We start from the raw sequence: 9,566 nt of genomic DNA, 5'->3' as shown, positions 1-9,566 counted from the left end.
GAGGGATTGCAATCTACCCGATCTGGTGAGGAGGTTAAAAAAGGAAACCTGACCATCATGCATCCCTCACCGGTAGACACACACACGTGTTCAGCGACCGGTGGAACTGGTGAGGAGTCATCACAAACGAGGGGTTAAAGTTTGATGAGTCTCTACTCTTCTCCTCCTCTTCCTCTTCTTCTTCTTCTTCAGGGGTCTTGCCACTAGTAAGCACAAGCACACGCGTTCAGCGATGACCGTGCCAGGCGGCACCCGGGCTGACGTGGTGAGGAGGTGTCACACCCAAGGGTACAGTTTGACCAGTCTCAACTCTTCTCATCCTCTTCTTCTTCTTCTTCTTCTTCTTCACACATCTCGCCGCAGCCATATCCAAGCTTCCTTCTTTGTCTACTGTTTTCTCTGCGCTTCTGCAAATCTTTTCGCTGTTTGCTTCCACCCTCTACCTCTCCATCGAACCATTTTGGTCTCGCATCCCAGGTCTTCTCATCATTTTTTCTTCATGTATCAGCTTTGCATGCTGCCTCCCGTCTCACCTCCTTCATGAGCATCATCCTTGGCTCCCCTGCAGGCATGGACAGCAATGGCGTCGTCACTGTCTACGGGAATGGCCGCATATCTGATCCCAAGAAGTCCTCCTACGCTGTCAAAGTCGGACTCGCGCAGATGCTGCGAGGAGGTGTGATCATGGATGTGGTGAATGCGGAACAGGCCAGGATTGCAGAAGAGGCTGGTGCAGCTGCGGTCATGGCGCTGGAGCGTGTTCCGGCAGACATCAGGGCAGAAGGTGGCGTTGCGCGGATGACCGACCCGGGCCTCATCAAGGAGATCAAGAATGCGGTGACTATACCTGTCATGGCAAAGGCACGAATCGGGCACTTCGTTGAAGCTCAAGTTCTTGAGGCTATCGGTGTCGATTATGTGGACGAAAGCGAGGTTCTTACTCCTGCTGATGATGTGAATCATATCAACAAGCATAACTTTCGTGTTCCCTTCGTTTGCGGATGCCGAAACCTCGGAGAAGCCCTTCGGCGAATTGTAGAGGGGGCTGCGATGATCAGAACCAAGGGTGAAGCTGGGACTGGCAACATTATTGAAGCAGTGCGTCATGTTCGGTCAGTTCTGGGAGACATCCGGAAGCTGCAAAGTCTGGACGACGATGAGGTCTTCACTTTTGCCAAGGATATAGCTGCACCTTATGAGCTTGTGCGGCAGACGAAGCAACTTGGACGCCTTCCCGTTGTAAATTTTGCGGCAGGAGGGGTTGCTACACCTGCTGATGCAGCTCTCATGATGCAGCTAGGCTGCGACGGAGTATTCGTAGGATCAGGCATTTTCAAGAGCGGCGATCCTGCACGGCGTGCACGAGCCATTGTTTCTGCTGTGACTCACTTTAATGATCCAAGCCTTATAGCGGACGTCAGTTGTGATCTGGGAGAACCGATGGTGGGAATCAATTTGAGTGATGAGAAAGTGGAGCGGTTTGCCCAAAGGTCTGACTAGGAGTACTCCATACTGGCTCTGTTTCGGAGGCTGAAAGTGTTGTCTGGGCTTTTTTGAAATCTTATTGGGATGGTTACATGATGTTCTATAGATTGCAATTTTTTGTTCTTGAACGAACTGGCCTTGGATGAGGATGGAAATCCTTCCTTGAATTGTAGGAGTAGGGATGCAAGGTGTCCCTGGGTAGATAACGGCCGGTTGCTTTAACCTAGAAAGGCATTTCACAGTCAATGGGATTATGTATGAGAGGTGATAGTTATGTGGCGCAGTTTTTTCCAATGTGCAACCGACACTCGTGAACTTTGGTTAGAAAATGCTGTCAAGCCTGATTTCTCTCTTGGGAGAAGCTGTAACTGTTCATGCTTGATTTTTCCGAGTAGGACGATTTACGCCTGGGACATCCACTTCTGTTGCTTGGCTTTGTGCTATTGAAAGAAACTATGCCCGCAAGTTTAACTGGGGTCACACCTCAACAATCTGAAAAGATGAGCCTAGATATATTTGGCTTCTTTCAGAGCCCAGACTTGCATATGTTTGAGGAATTTTGTCAGTAAATTAAAATGATTATAGATTAACATCGTACAATTTTCTTGCTAAGGTAGGGTATGGAATTTAAGAGATTCTGCCCTGTAAACAAGAATGACGTTCGGAAGTTTGTTAGGATATTATAGACTAGCATGGTACATTCTTATTTGGAAGATCACCTTTTTCAAGTGAGGAACATTTGTTACAGATGTTGTAGATGGAGTTGGTTCTTAACATTTTAGGTCACTATCATGAAGTTACTACGCTTTATACAAAGATCGAGCTAGAATATCTGAAGTTTAGAATAAAAAAGCTAATGTCTGGAGTTTTTAAGCTGAGATTTGACAAAGATAGATGCAGGTGCTAAAAGTTGAGAAAACAGCTTAATGTTTTGACTTTTTGTGGCATAGTGACATTGATTCTAAAAAGAAAAGATATACAAAGGTCGAAAGTGTTGAAGATGTTTGCTCTTGGATAGATTTTCTTTTAGATAATCTTTACATGACAATAGGTGATCCTTTGTTTCAACAAATTATAGGAATGCCTATGGGCACTAATTGTGCTATCTTTTTAGCAAAATTTTCTCTCCACTTATGAATTTGAGTTTATGTGACGTCTTATCTCTATCAATACCTATCCTATCATTTTACATAAGCTTAGCCAAGTTAGGTGTTTTATAGATGATTATTTGTACCAGATGTTTCTGACTTTCAAGCCTTTATGTACAAAGATGCTTGTTTTTTTGGAGAGGGAATCTATCCTTGCGACTCTTGTGAACTTAACTGTACTTCAAGAGGGGATTCTTGTGTTTTCTTAGATCTTAGATTCTCTCAATCTGCTGTAGGATGAGGTTGATATATATGATAAACGTAAAGAACTTGAATATAGTGGTTTACACATCATAAAAATGCCTCACATTGACTCAAACATTTCTGATTTGGCAAAATATGAAGTCATTTCTCCCCAATTCCATAGATTTTCCCACTCAATTTGATCACTTTGCTAGTACAAAAGAGGTGTAATCCAAGAAAGATAATGAAAAAAGTATGCACAATTTCAGATATGAAGACTTTTATCTATGGTCTATCAGCCTTGGGCATGTTTAGAATGATTGAACATAACCGGAAAACAAAAAGCAGGGAGTTGAACAGCCTGTTTTACTTTTAGTTTTAAAGAAGAGTTAAACTGAGTATGCATATTCTTTTTAAGTAAGGAATTTAATTTTGCATCATTGTAGGAAGTGGTACATAAGTGTAAGTGGTTCCTTTAGTTTTTTATGTTTTGAATAATTCATTCATTATGTCATTCTTTCATTCATCATACACGTGAAGAGAGAGAGAGATTTTATTACTGTTTTTTTGGTCTCTTTTGTTCCTTGATTTGTTTGTGTATTTTTTCTTAGGCACCTTCTTCCTTCCTCCTTTATTTCTTGTTATCTTTCCCTTTTGTTTAATTGACGTATTTTAGTAAAGCATAAGAGACTCCTTGGGTCTTTAGAAACTTAGTTTTGTTGCCTGTGCTTGGACACTAATGAAGACATAAGCATTGCTTTGCTTGCTATGTATGTCCACCTTTTGTTTTTCATTTTTTTTGGTCAGCTCATTTCTTCTCTTTCGTTCTCTTTTATTTTCATTGTAGCTGCTTATGCTGGGGCACTGATGACAACATAAGCATTGCTTTGCTTGCTTTTGTTTTTCAATTTTTTTTTCGGTTAGCTCATTTTTCATCTCTTTCATTTTCTCTTTTATTTGTAGAATTGGATATATTCTAGTCTTACAAAGGTATATAACTATCATGAGGTGACAAACTGCATTGGTTGATCTTACATTGTGATTTCTAATTATTTATTTGATGCTGGAATTCCTTTTGAAGTCTCTCTCAATGTGTGATGGTATTGGTTCTAAACCTTGTAGGGAACTCTGATGATGTTAAATGGTTGTTTGTTCAATTTGGGCATGGTTCATTTTCTTTTTGTTTCTAATGGATGAGTTTGGACATGCTCTTGCATTCATCCCAATGTGTGTCGTTGCTTTATTACCCAAAAGGCCAAGCTCACCTTGTGAAAATTTTTTCCAACTTATGATAATTATTTCTATTTTTAGGGGGTGATGCTGTATAAACCTAAGCTATTTGTTCTAAGCTTCTTTGCTTATATATGCTTGTTAATGAGCTACTAAAATGCAATTTTCTAGCTTTGATGAAGAGTGCTAACTATGATTAGCCATTTTAGGTGCTAGTCTTTGTCATGGCTGAGTTGTGAATTTTTTTTCAACTTATGATAATTCTTTCTATTTTTAGGGTGTGATGCTGTATAAACCATCTAAGCTATCTTTTCTAAGCTTCTTTGCTTATATATGCTTGTTAATGAGATGCTAAAATGCAATTTTCTAGTGTCGTAGCTTTGATGAAGAGTGTTCACTATGATTAGCCTTCTTAGGTGCTAGGCTTTGACATGGCCGATTGTGCCCTTCAGCCTGCTATGTGATGGATTTTCTAATTTTCAATGTTGTGCGTCTAGCAGGAGGTTAAAATGGCATTGTTCGTGTATTGAAGGGGAAGGGAGGAGGAGATAGATCGAGCAGAAAGGAGTGAGTTTTCGTGAGGGGAAGGGACAGAAGAGATAGAGAGATGAAGGAAAGGGGAAGGAAAGAGAAAGGAAAAGAGAGAAAGAGAGAGAGAGAGAGAGAGAGAGAGAGAGAGAGCTGAAGCAGGAAGGTTAGAGTGATGAGGTAAAGTTTCACAGCAACATGTGACAAGATGGGGTTGGGCTTATATAGCACCCTTGAGCTAACCCTCTAACTTAGCCCCTTTTCCTCCTTTATTTTAGCCATCTTCCTGAAGAAATTTGCCCTCAAAATTACAAGCTTTTTCTGTCACACAGGGGTGCCAGAACAGCAATTGTGCTGCTGACAAAAGATAAGGGTACTCCTCCACAATGCTTTTGGCTGCCATGAGAAATCATCGTTTGGTGTAGCTTGTGATGGAGTACTTTGTCTATGGAACCGCAATGCGCTCAGGGACGTAGTGGACATTGCCTTCCTCATCCAGGTGGCAACCTTGAGCGAACATCCACGTTCTGGCGTATATGTGGTTTCAGCAGTGAGACATGACACTGTGGATCTTGGAGGAGGTGGTAGCTTTAATTAATAGGCTACTTCCCCAACCGTGTGGATGATCCTCTAGGGGCCATAATACTGATGAGCTTTTCTGAGGGAAAAATACTGATGATCTAGCTTAGTGTTGGTGTTACCCTTCAGGGAGACACATCCATGAGCTTAGTGTTGCTGTTACCATTCAGGGAGGCATATAGACTTTGGTGCAGACATAGGTGCACATAATCCCCTTCTTTAAAAGTTAAGCACCTGCTTTTGCTTGGCTTGGGCATCTTAAGTGGTGCTTTGCCCCAGCAGCTAGAGGTCTAAGCTTTTTTTGCTTAGAAATGCTCGTTTGGGACATACTAAAGTGAATCTTTATAGTCATCACAAAAAGTTGCAGCTTGAATATACTACTTTTTGATTAGCCTTCTCCTTTAATGCTAGCCTTTGTCACGGCTAAGTCTGCCCTTCACTTTCATGAGTGCTGACAGAAACTCAGTACAAAGGCCTTTGTATAAATAGATGCTCAAGTATGTGTGAATGTGGACATATATGTGTCAGATTACTATTTTCTATATCATTTGGTGCGATGACGTCAGTGGGATGTCATAGTAGCTAGTCCCTGCTGTGCATGATGGAGTATGGTTTTCAAGCTTCTGACTATTGTGAGATTTGAAACTGCACAGTGTGTTGTGTTTTTAGAGGATAAGTTTGGGAATGTTCCTGGATTCATCTAGATGTATTCTTGTATGTTCTTTTAAGCTAATTACAAAAGAGCCTCCATCCTTTCCAAGTCATCTCCTGCCTGCTGATTTTTCACAGCATGTCTGAAATTGTGAAGGCATCCCCACTTTGCATCCGTCTGGATGTGCTGCCCTGGTTGCAGGGTATCTGGAGGCTGATCGCTCGCAAGAGGGCTGCTACTTTGCGACTGGGTGGCTGGAACAGCAGCCAAGAAGGCCCAAAACTGAATGCAAAACAAGGGGCAGATCGGCTCCTTTTCTAGGCCTAGAAATGGCCAACTGGTTGACTGATCTACAGGTTGGGTCAACTGACTTGACTCGTCCGGTCAACTGACCTGACTTGGTCAGCAACTAATGCTGACCAAGGGCAACCCAATTGGCCCTTGGTTGGGCTGCTGGAATGGCCCCAAAACTGGGTCTAGATGTTGTTTCTGGTTGCTGCGAATACCTGACAGTACATCAGGTGTCATTGCCTCCTGTGCTTGGCACTGGTGCATGTGACACCTCATAACAAAACCTGAAATCCTGAAATCTTATATTTCACACTTTTATTATTTTGTGTTTGAATTTACTTTTAATAGAGAGACATTTCAGATGAGATGACGGATGCGACATGTTTCTGAAACATGATGCTTTGCTTAAAAATTTCCACCCACTCATGCATTCTATAGCTCTTTTATTAAACCTCTGGATGTTATTTGTATATGCCAAATGTCCATGGTTTCAAGATGAACTGTTGTAAGGTTATTATGGTACAAGATGGTGGTTGAAATTGTAAACATCAGGAAAAGCATAGGTCATAAGTGTGCACACGCTCGCGTGTGTGTAATTGTTACTTTTTAATACTTTTTTTGGGAGGGGATGAGTATAGCAGGTATCCATGCCGTACAGAAAGTTTTGTACAAAATGTGAAACCATGATTCAGTGTGAGTCATATGATTACCTTGAAGCCAACTACTTATTTTACTTGGCTGAAAAGTTGGACTCCACCCTTCAGTTTGAAGAAGGTTCCCGGGCTTTGATCTTGGGCTTCGTATGTCGAGCAAGGGTATTCCTGGATGATAACCTTTGGCTCTGATACCATGTTAGAAAAGTAGACGGATGTTGCTTGCTTAAGGTCCAAGGACAACACTCTTACGCAGCGGAAGATTCACCCCGATGAAAAGATATTAATGCCGAATACAGCTCAAATACATGTGCTTTATTAATGTGTAAGAGGGCAATTCAGATCTGAAAGAGTACTCAGATGTATAGCCAAAACAGAGATTATAAATGAATCTGAAGTACCAAAACTTGCCAACATATGTACCAACACCTCTAAAAACAATCCTTGAGGTAAGGTACCAGAACAAACTCTGTTTTGCTGCGCTCTTTGTAGGAAACTCCTCCTTTCTACCACGAGCCTCTGTGATAGGCTTAAGTAGCTGCTCAAGGGTGAGCACTCCTGCAAAATTTCTGCTCCAAAGGTGTACTGCAGAGAAGCTCCCTTTGCTACTTCCTTATGCTCTACTCTACAGTGAGTAGGTATGCACCTAGGTATGCTGCAGATGTCTGGGCTGCATTCCTGCATTTCTGCAGGCTGGAGTGTCCAGAGGATGCTCAATTCAACCACCTGTGAATACTGCAAATGACTCTAGAGGAGGCCCTTATATGGGTCCTGATCTGCCAGACCAGTATGTCAACGAACCTGATCTGCACCTTCTACAGACCTGGAGAGGCCTCTACCCCGACAGAGTCTGCTGTCTGCTGCTGACCTGGAAGATGCTACTTGGCACCTGTTGTAGGCCCTTTCCTTGGCCACTCAGAGTGTTGTTCTGCCGACCTGGGGCTGGACCTAAAAATGGCGCCACCCCCTTATTGTATACTACTGTCAGTCTGCTGCTTGTTGCAGCCCTGATCTGCTTCTACTGCCTGTCCTCAGCAGCCTATTTCTTGCTGCTGATTCTGTGCACTGATGCAAACCTTGTGTACCTGCTGTACCAGCCCACGTACCTTCACTCACTTGACCTATTAGTAGATCTAGGTGCTGCCCACATGGCAGCCTCATCCCGTGCCCCTACAGGTCCATCTACCCTCATACTCGACCCCTTGAGCTCTCCTCATTTGGAGGCTCGCAGGTGGGGCATTGACCCTGTCTCTCCAACAGAGGTTTTGGCCACTTGCAATGCATTTAAGGTACTCATTTTTTGGAGTTCACTCTAGCTAGTTGCCATGCTGAAAATCAGCTGTCTTTAAGTCTGTCAGACCCTGCAATACCACTGTTTTATCTTTGTATTGCAACGCAAAGATTCATGACATTCAGATCGACACTAAACTCCCCAAGGGGTTTCATCCAGTCACATCCCAAGTATATGAGAGCCATGCTCAAGGCAAAGAGATCTTCTACAAAAGAATAATCATGTAAGAGCTGAGTCCATGCATCTTGGCAACATAGCTTGCTAATCATGTGATGTCTGTTGGCAACCTTGAGCCTCAACCCCTGATCAATCTCTGTCGCTGTAAGCCTAACTCATAATGGTCTTAGCATTGATAGAATTGTGGGTGCTCCCGCCGTCCAGTAACGTATGAACAGTCCTATTAGCAATTTCACCCTATGATTCTAAGTATCTCGGCATCAAGGGATATTGAGTATAGTTATGATTGGGCATCTCTATATTGCTCCCCTCCATCCACTAGAGTATTATCCTCGACATCATTCCGTGCAAGGAATGGCATAGCAATTTTTTGCAAGTGTGGGGCATGCGTGATAGGCAAATGAACTTGCAATTGCATACTTGTACAAGGATGGCATTCAAACTACATGGACTCCAATACTCCAAATAACAAGGTAATTCCAAGTTGGCAAAAGCAATCTGAACACCAACCATGAATTCCCCATACGATTTGTTGTAGCAAGGACAATCCATCGTTCTCAAGGCTTGTCAATGGATTCATTGGCTTTTGACCCTTCAAACATCAAGTCACATGGCTTGGTGTATACAACATTATCATGTATTCACAATCCAGAAAATATTTACCTTCCAAACCCGCTAGACGCAGAACACATCAAAATTGACAAAATTGTCCACTAGGGAATGGGAACATTTTGAGAACGTGAGTGTCGGAATGGGAATGTTTCGAGAGAAGGGGAAATGGGTGTCCTCTCTCGTCAACTCTGCTTCACCGCCTTATAGATGAGCTCGAGACATGTATGCAGACATTGGGGGGCGAGGGGGGGGTTCTCTCTCGTGGGTTCCTCGATTCAGATTTTGTAGTATGCAGATGACGTGGTGGTGTCCTTTGCAAAGGGCCTGTAGAGTGCCTTATAATCATTTTGTGAGTCGCATGATTTGAAAGTCAACCTTGGTAAAACCAAGGTCATGATCTTCAACACATCACATGCAGCTATGCGTATAGAGCATTTCACCTTTCTATTGGTAAGCTGAAAGGAAAGTAAAGAGTGGACACAAACTCAGAATACTTGCATTACTTGCTTGCTTGTAGAATGAAGAAGAGTGAGGTCCTTAAGTAGGCGCCTCATACATGCTTACTGACATCACTGATGACTTTAGAGCTCCACAATCATCTCCTCAATCTGCTCCTAGATTCTCTCAATCATCCTATGTGGCTCTCCACCACCTAACTGTGCTTGTGCGCACCTAACTGTGCCTCTAGCACTCACACATAGAAACATAAGGTGTGCCTGAGGCATACACCTTGAGAT

General features: G+C 42.8%; 1 pseudogene across 1 annotated transcript; it reads left to right on the top strand.

Annotated features, from left to right (window-relative positions):
• The first annotated feature begins 328 nt into the window (after positions 1-328).
• LOC147888793 (putative pyridoxal 5'-phosphate synthase subunit PDX1 pseudogene) lies at positions 329-2,260 on the top strand (annotated as a pseudogene). The gene is made up of 2 exons (XR_015543051.1): positions 329-477; positions 569-2,260. The product of XR_015543051.1 is annotated as a putative pyridoxal 5'-phosphate synthase subunit PDX1 pseudogene (transcript).
• Positions 2,261-9,566: the final 7,306 nt, after the last annotated feature.

Source organism: Dipteris shenzhenensis, chromosome 21 (genome assembly GCF_047967505.1).
Source record: "Dipteris shenzhenensis isolate YYH24624 ecotype China chromosome 21, Dip_SZ_1.0, whole genome shotgun sequence".
In the NCBI taxonomy this organism is placed as follows: domain Eukaryota; kingdom Viridiplantae; phylum Streptophyta; class Polypodiopsida; order Gleicheniales; family Dipteridaceae; genus Dipteris; species Dipteris shenzhenensis.
Note: the sequence above shows the minus strand (reverse complement) of the source record. Positions and strands in the feature narration are given on the sequence as shown.